The sequence below is a fragment of the Coenobita brevimanus genome, chromosome 30 (genome assembly GCF_032717465.1).
Source record: "Coenobita brevimanus isolate Jiangsu-jjx chromosome 30, ASM3271746v2, whole genome shotgun sequence".
NCBI classification, from domain to species: domain Eukaryota; kingdom Metazoa; phylum Arthropoda; class Malacostraca; order Decapoda; family Coenobitidae; genus Coenobita; species Coenobita brevimanus.
In genome coordinates, this window is record NC_136983.1 from 29,076,443 (window position 1) to 29,085,456 (window position 9,014).

A 9,014-nucleotide genomic window follows, 5' to 3' on the forward strand; every position below is an offset into this window, starting at 1 on the left:
CAACCTCTTCCTTTCCTAGAGCCTCCCTGTTCTTCTCCAACTAATTCCTCTGTCATTTCCCTGACTCAGTCAATAAGTGCCCTACCGAATACTTTTCCTATTACACTAAGAACGGAAATGCCTCTATGATTCCCTTTGAACAAGGGAATAGTAATACCTGTTTTCCAATCCTCCGGGACTCTCCCTTCCTCCCAGGCCAATCTGCACATCTTCCATATCCATTCTACTACTATCTCTCCCCCATGCTTCAGCATCTCACCACACACTCCATCAATTACTAGGGCTTTCCCCATTTTGACTTTCCTCATTGTTTCCACAACTTCCATCCTACTGATTTCCTCCTGTCTTCTCACCTCCCTCCATCTCCCAGCCATTCTCCAGCTACTTATACTCACATTACTTTCATTCTCTATGTTCAATAATTCATTAAAGTGTTCTCTCCATCTCCTCACTTTTTCTCTCTTCTCAACTAGTAATCTACCATTTTTATCTTTCACTCCCGTACTAACTTCATTGCCACTCTGTCTGACTCTCTTTACGTCTCTCCAGAATATTTTCTTACATTCCCTCCAGTTGACAATCAAATTCCCCATCCACTCTCTTCTTACTCCCTCTTACTAATCTTTTCACCTCTCTCTTCCTCTCTAGATATAACTCTCTCTTCTGTCTCTCAACTTCTTCCACGCCCCTATTTCTGATCCATTCATTATATGCTTTTTTCTTTTGTGCCACAGTCTGTCTCACCTCTGCATTCCACCATGCTGTTCCTTGTACCCCATTTCGTCTTCTCTTCATCCCACACACCACCACACATGCTGCACATATTTCTTCCGTAAATATGTTGCACACACCTTCCACATCCCCCATCTGCTCCAATTCATGTAGTATTTACCCAATCGTTCCACAACTTCTCTCTTATATTCTGCCTTTTACTCATCCTTTTGTAACCTTTCCACTCTCCTTGCATATACTCCTTCCTCTCGTCCTTCCCTTCTCCTGTTTCTTCATTTTACTTGGGCCTTGATTCTGACCAGAAAGTCCACTCCCCCAACCTCTATATTCTCTTGCATCCATTACACACCTTCGCAACCTTTCATCCACACACACATAATCAATCGTTGCCTTCCTTTCATACAGTTCACCACCCACCTTTCTCATCACTCACCATGTATACCTGTGGATCATTTTGTGCCTACAGAGGGTGTTGCCTATCACCAACCCTCTCCCGGGACAAAAGTCGATTAAAGCACTGCTATTCTCATCTATCTCAGCAAGCACACCCCACTCACCAACTACTCCATCCACCTTCATATTCCCTACTTTACCATAGATATCAAGAATCAAAAAACACTCTCTCATTCCTTTCAAACTTTTCCATGCACACTTCCACATTTGTCCAGAACTCGTCTCTGACTCTGCTTGCACGATCTTGTGTTGGCGGATACACGCACACAATCGCCCACATTTGTAGTCCAACCTTCAGTCTTACCCACACAATCCTTGAGCCACCTGATTCATACTCTCCTATACTCTCCTTCCATATCTTTCTCACAACAATACACTCCCTCTTTTGCTCTCTCATTCACACCTACTCCCGTACATTTACCCCATCCATAGTCCCATTGTCTCACACTCTCACCTCCCCATTTAGTTTCAGTTAATCCACGTACATCCATTTTCGCACCCTCAAGCACCTGGACAACCTTTCTCTCTTTCACCTCATCATTTGGACCCCTTACATTCCATGTCGCCATCTGTATCATGTCCTTTGTTTGGTCCTTAGTCGTCATCTTTTGGTCAGTCCTGGTCCGAGGCTTCTTGTTCGTATATTTAGTTAGTTGTTTTCCGGGAGGGGCACGAACCCTCCCCTAACCCACTTCCTGTCACATAGGGAACACGTGTCGGTTGGTTATAGGGTTACCACCCAGCGTTGTAAATGATTTCCTGGTTTACAGGAAATCATTTGGCTTGCCACTCGATGTAGAGCTACCCTAAAAACAGGGTACCACTACACTAAGTGGGTGGATGATGGTCTTCGAGAGAAGTGAAGTTAGTGAATGTACAGTGAGGTTAGATGAGGAGGAAATGGATAATGAGTGCATTTAAGTACTTGGGTAGTGTGATGAGTAAGGATGGAAGTTTAGAGGGTGAAGTGCTTGAAAGTATACAACGAGGAAAAAAGTTGCTGGTTCCTTGAAATTAGTGATAAGAAACAGGGAAGTGAGCATGGAAGTGAAAAAGCTACTACATGACAGTATTGTGATACCAACTCTAACGTATGGAAGTGAAGCTTGGTCCATGTTGGAGGGACAGAAGCCAAGAGTGAGGGCAGTGGAAATGAGTTGTTTAAGAGGAGCCTGTGGAGTCACATGGGGAGACAATCTGACAAATAAGGAAGTGAAGGAGCGTTGCGGTGAGTCTGTGGATGTGATAGGAAGCGTTAGGAGAAACATACTGAGATGGTTTCGCCATGTGGAGAGGACAGAGAGTGAGAGACTGATGAGGAGAGTGTATGTGAGTGAGGTGTAGGGGGAGAGAGGGAGGGGAGGCTAAGGTTGAGATGGAGGGATGGAGTGGAGAGGTATATGAGAGAGGAGGGTGTGAACTTGGAACAGGACAATGAAATGGTGTGGGACAAGGTGACATGAAGGCAATTTGTTTGTGGCCATCTCTTACGGGATTAAGGCGTCAGGCAATAGATAGACTGATAAATAGATTTTTGGACAAGTTTGGCGAAAGTCAAGGTCACATAGCAAAGTAAAAAATATTCAGCCCTTTGACTAAAATGTGGATTCATGTGTTGCAGTGATTGCCGTTATTATTATTATTTTAATTATTATTATTATTATTATTAAAACTTGCCACAGGTGGGAAGACTCTTTGTCCCATTATTATGATGATGATGATGATGATGATTATGATGATGATGAAGATGATGATGATGATTATTATTATTCAAATTTCCCGCAGGTGGGAAGTTTCTTTGTTTTTGGCATTATTATCAATATATTGATATTCATTTTAAACTTGCTATATTTCAAAGGCCATTTTGGCCTAGAGCCTTCAAACTTGGTCAACTTTGCTGGACAACTGTCAGCTTCTTTTGACTACCGGTAAACATGGTGGGAGTCCATTAACTGGATCTTTGGATATTATCTAAAACACGGAAATATTAGTCAGCCACGCTATTTCAAGAACCGCTTAACCCGCCACGTCTCGTTGACGTATACATACGTCTGAACATTTTGTCATTGTGACTCCTGTTGACATATATAAATGCACCGCAATTGCAAGGTCTGTCATTTGCACATTTTTCAAATTCCGCTTGTGATTTTTGGTACGTATACATGGGACACCTTCGTCTACAAGATGCCATGCAGGGACAATGCCTTACTCCACATGACCTCCCTCCCCCCCGCATGCCATTGTCTTGACAATTCACCTGTTACCAGTGACCTGGCCAGTAAAGACATGTCGTGCCAAGGTACGAAATTCAAGGCCAGAATGATTCCCCAATCAATGACAATGTGGAGGACAAAGTTTACATAACATTAGAGGAAGAAACAGTCAGGAATGATGATCAGGTAATGTTGCCAAAAAAGATCAGGTATGTTGATGTGTCTGGTGAGTGAAACAATACTTATATTGCCTTTATTACTGTGTGAAAACCAATATACTCTCATATTACATATAAATTCGTACCAAATAAATAAATAAATAAATACCATTTATGAATAGTGTGGAATAGTTACCCTCCCACAAAACTCGTTTTTTTTTGGAGCCAGCCTGATAGAAAACCCAGTATGATAAGGGGTACTGCTACGTGTATCCAGTATTTTAAACCTCAGGTGAGCGATTTCTCTATGAATTTTTGATGTTTCTCACCCAAAGTGGAGGTTTGAGCCAAATTTTTTTTTTCCAAAATTGATCGGGATTGGGGGGAGTCAGTGATGGAAAATTGGTCGGGATGGGGCGGGTTAAGCTAGGAAGCTGACATTTTACTACAAAATAGCCTTAAGGGAGATGTAGGGCGGAAGGGAGCATGGTTCCAATCGACTGCTTATTCTCTGAGATCGCCTGAGTGAATAATTGGGTCTTCCAGATTTTTTGGATGTCATCTGATACTCCTTGAAGGATTAAAGCTTGAGCCACCAAACCTGGTGGATGGACTGTGGCGACTTGAGGTTACATATACAGGATCAGTGACCTTGACCTCGCCTGGGCTCAAGATTTGGGACTTTTCTGGATATTCCAGATGTCACCGAAATTTTCATCAAGAAATAAAGCTAGAACCATTATTATTATTATTATTATTATTTCAAGAATACTCCCCCAGTATCCCTGCTTGTCGTAAAAGGCGACTAAAAGGGTTGGCGGAGGGTTAGTGCCCCTCCCCGGAAAACAACTAACTAAAAAAAACAAACAAGAAGCCTCGGACAAGGACTGACCAAACGATGACGACCCAGGACTGGACAAAGGACTTGGTAATGAGTACATGGAATGTAAGAGGAGTGAATGATGAGGTGAAAGAGAGAGAGATTGTCCAGGTGCTTTAGGGTGCGAAAGTGGATGTATGTGGAATAACTGAAACAAAATGGAGAGGAGAAAGTGTGAGAGAATGGGAGTATGGATGGGGTATAGGTGCAGGACTAGGTGAGAATGAGAGGGCAAAGGAAGGAGTATGTATAGTTGTGAGTAAAAGATGGAAGAGGAGCATAAGACAGTATGGATCAGTTGGGTCAAGGATTGTGTGGGTAAAGTTGAAAGTTGGAATACAAATGTGGGCGATTGTGTGTGTGTATGCACCAACGCAAGATCTTTCTAGAAGAGTGAGAGAAGAGTTCTGGACAAATGTGGAAGCGTGCATGGAAAAGTTTGGAAGGAATGAGAGAGTGTTTTTGATCGGTGATATGAATGGTAAAGTTGGGAATGTGAAGCTGGATGGAATAGTTGGTGAGTGGGGTGTGCTTGCTGAGATAGATGAGAATGGGAGTGCGTTAGTGGACATTTGTGCTGGGAGGGGGTTGGTGATAGCCAATACCCTCTTCAGGCATAAAATGATCCACAGGTATACATGGCGAGTGATGAGAAGGGTGGGTGGTGAACTGAATGAAAGGAAGGCAATGATTGATTATGTGTGTGTGGATGAAAGGATGCGAAGATGTGTAAAGGATGCAAGAGTGTATAGAGGTTGGGGGAGTGGACTTTCTGACCACTACTTGGTGGTGGCCAGAATTAGAATGCAAGTAAGATGGAGGAATAGAAGAAGGGAAAGACGAGAGGAAGGAGTATTTGCAAGGGTTACAAGAGGATGAGAAAAAGGCAGAGTATAAGAGAGAAGTGGAGGAACGATTGGGCAAATATGAATTGGAGCAGATGGGAGACGTGGAAGGTGTGTATAAGATATTTACAGAAGAAATATGTGCAGCATGTGATGTGGTGTGTGGAAGGAAGAGAAGACGGAGGGGGGTGCAAAGAACAGCGTGGTGGACTGAAGAGGTGAAACAGGCTGTGGCACAAAAGAAGAAAGCATACAATGAATGGATGAGAAATAGGGGCGTGGAAGAAGTTGAGAGGCGGAAGAGAGAGTTATATGTGGAAAGAAAGAGAGAGGTGAAAAGATTAGTAAGAGAGAGTAAGAAGAGAGTGGATGAGGAATTTGGAGGGAATTTGAGTGTAAAGTGGAGGGACTGTAAGAAAATGTTCTGGAGAGAAGTGAAAAGAGTAAGACAGGGTGGAAGTGAAGTTAGCAGGAGAGTGAAAGATAAAAATGGTAGATTACTAGTGGAGAAGGGAGAAAAAGTGAACAGGTGGAGATAACACTTTAAGGAATTGTTGAACGTAGAGGATGGAAGTAATGCGAGTATAAGTGGCTGGGGAATGGCTGGGAGAAGGAGGGAGGTGAGAAGACAGGAAGAAATCAGTAGGATAGAAGTTGTGGAAGCAATGAAGAAAGTTAAATCGGGGAAAGCCCCAGGAATTGATGGAGTGTGTGGTGAAATGCTGAAGCATGGGGGAGAGATAGTAGTAGAATGGATGTGGAAGATGTGCAGATTGGCCTGGGAGGAAGGTAGAGTCCTGGAGGATTGGAAGTCAGGTATAATTATTCCCTTGTACAAAGGAAAAGGGGAAAAAGAAGTGTGTGGTAATCATAGGGGCATTTGTCTTCTTAGTATAATAGGAAAAGAGTATGGTAGGATACTTATAGACAGAGTTAGAGAAAGAACAGAGAAATTAGTTGGAGAAGAACAGGGAGGCTTTAGGAAGGGAAGAGCTTGTGTAGATCAGATATTCATTCTTAGATCTTTAGTGGAAAAGTTTCTAGAGAAGGGAAAGAAGTTGTATGCGGCTTTCATGGATTTGGAGAAAGCATATGACAGGGTGAATAGACAAGGATTGTGGAAAGTGTTAAGAATATATGGAGTAGATGGGAAGTTGTTGAATGCTGTGAAGAGTATGTACGATGGTGCGAAGGCTGCAGTGCGTGTGGATGGTGAACTAAGTGAATTTTTCTCTTTGAAAATTGGTTTGAAACAGGGATGTGTCATGTCTTCATGGTTGTTCAATCTGTACATGGATGGGGTAATAAAAGAGGTACAAGGTAGGGTAGTGGATGTTGGAGTGGCCCTGGTGAGAGAGGATAGTGTTTGGAAACTCCCTGTACTGTTGTTTGCGGATGATACTGTGTTGTTGAGTGAAGACGAAGGGGAGCTGCAAGGCTTGGTGGATGAGTTTGAGAAAGTGTGTAAGATACGGAATCTAAAGGTGAATGTAGGGAAGAGTAAAGTGATGGTCTTTGAGAGAGTTGAAGTTAATGAATGTACAGCGAGGTTGGATGGTGAGGAATTGGAAAATGTGAGTACGTTTAAGTACTTGGGTAGTGTGATGAGTAAGGATGGAGGTTTGGAGGGTGAAGTGCTTGAAAGGGTACAGCAGGGAAGAAAGGTTGCTGGTTCTTTGAAAACAGTGATAAGAAACAGGGAAGTGAGCATGGAAGTGAAAAAGTTACTACATGACAGTATTGTGATACCAACTCTAACGTACGGAAGTGAAGCTTGGACATTGTTGGAAGGACACAAGTCAAGAGTGAGAGCAGTGGAAATGAGTTATTTCAGAGGAGCCTGTGGAGTCACGTGGAGAGAGAGGCTGACGAATGAGGATATAAATGAGCGTTGTGGTGTGGATGTGGATGTGGTAGAAAGCGTTATGAGGAACACACTGAGGTGGTTTGGCCATGTGGAGAGGATGGAGGGTGAAAGACTGACGAAGAGAGTGTATGTGAGTGAGGTGGAGGGGGGAAGAGGGAGGGGGAGGCCGAGGATGAGATGGAGGGATGGGGTGGAGAGGTATATGAGAGAGGGGGGTGTGAGTTGGGAGCAGGGCAGTGAAATGGCGGGGGACAGGGCAACTTGGAGGCGATTTGTTTGTGGCCACCCCAAACGGGATTGAGGCGTTTGACAGTAGATAGATAGATAAATTATTATTTTCATTATTATTATTATTATTATCATTATTATTATTATAATTATTATTATTATCATCTCTATTATTATTATTATTATTACTATATAAAAAATAATAATAATAATAATAATTATTATTATTATGTGGTAGGTGGGGGTGCTCACCATCCACTCACTCGATGTAATGCTGCTCTCTGGTGTCTGCCCTTTCCTCTCCTCCATCCTTCTTTCCTTCCATCCTCCTCTGTCTTTCTTTCCTTCATTCTTTCCTCATCCTTCTGCCTACGGATGACTTTACACTCCCTCTTCTGTCTTTCTTTCCTTCATTCTTTCCTCTTTCTTCTGCCTGTGGGTAACTCTACAATGAGTGACAAGCCAAATGGTTTCCTGTACCCCCGGAAATAATTTACTACGCTGGGTGGTAACCATATAACCAAATTTTGGCGCCTGGTTGTTTAGAGGGTAATTACGGAGCTCCAATCGGATTGATGCAAGGGGTGGTTGGGGTTTATTGCTCACTTAATGCCACTCAGGGATGAGTGAGGCTGGTCATCTCATCTTAAATGTCAGGACCAGCTTGCCTAGCTCCGGGCTCTTACGCTTCTAATGGGACAACGGAGGATTGGATGATGAATGAATGAATGAATTAATATTATTATTATTATTATTTTTTCTAAATACGATTGCAGTTTGGTGCCCTGCCGTCATTTCTTCACTAATTCACCTTAATTCTGGTATAATTGTTCCGTGGTCAGATATCCTCCAGACACTTTTTTTTTTTTTTTTCCCCTGCCTTTATTGGGTTACCTGGGGTAAGAGGTCCAACCATACAGACAGACACATTTAGAGGAATATAGCATCATAAATCCATACAGTTTACCAAATTGTTTGAGTAGGAATCCGTGCAATGATGTGTTTGTGGATACCATTCTGTATCCTGTCATCACTGCAAAACTGCCGGCCCGTTAGCCCCAGAGTTCAAGTCTTACCAGGTGTAACACCTAGGGGAGGTAACTGTGGTAACCTGGATGATACTGTGGCCTTGTATCCCAGGATATCGGGTGTAAAACCTGCTGCAGGCTCAAAGGCCTAAAATACGGAGATGAGCACCTCAGCTAAGCATCCTCACCTTTACCTTACCTTTACCATACATCCTGTATTCCTTAGGAGTGTGAGTGTTTAACTAGTAACTTCTTATCCTTAATCGTAAAGTCATATATTCTTATTTCATTTGAATATTGATAATATCTGAAGTGAGAATACCTGGGACAAAGAGAAATAAAACACTTGCATTCGAGTTTTGGGTGACAGAATCAATAGAAATCTGTACTACGGTGAAGGGAACATATCTTCCACAGGAGTATCCACTAATGTTTAATAATATTCAGCTTAATCCTGCATCATCCTTGAACATGCTTGGGGTTTCATTCACTCGGGACTTATCTAGCTTGTAAAATCAGATTCCAAGATATTAGGTGTGCTAAACCGTCTCCGTTCCTTTTTTACCCCTGCACAGTTGTTGACTTTATACACGGGTTTTGTTTGCCCCTG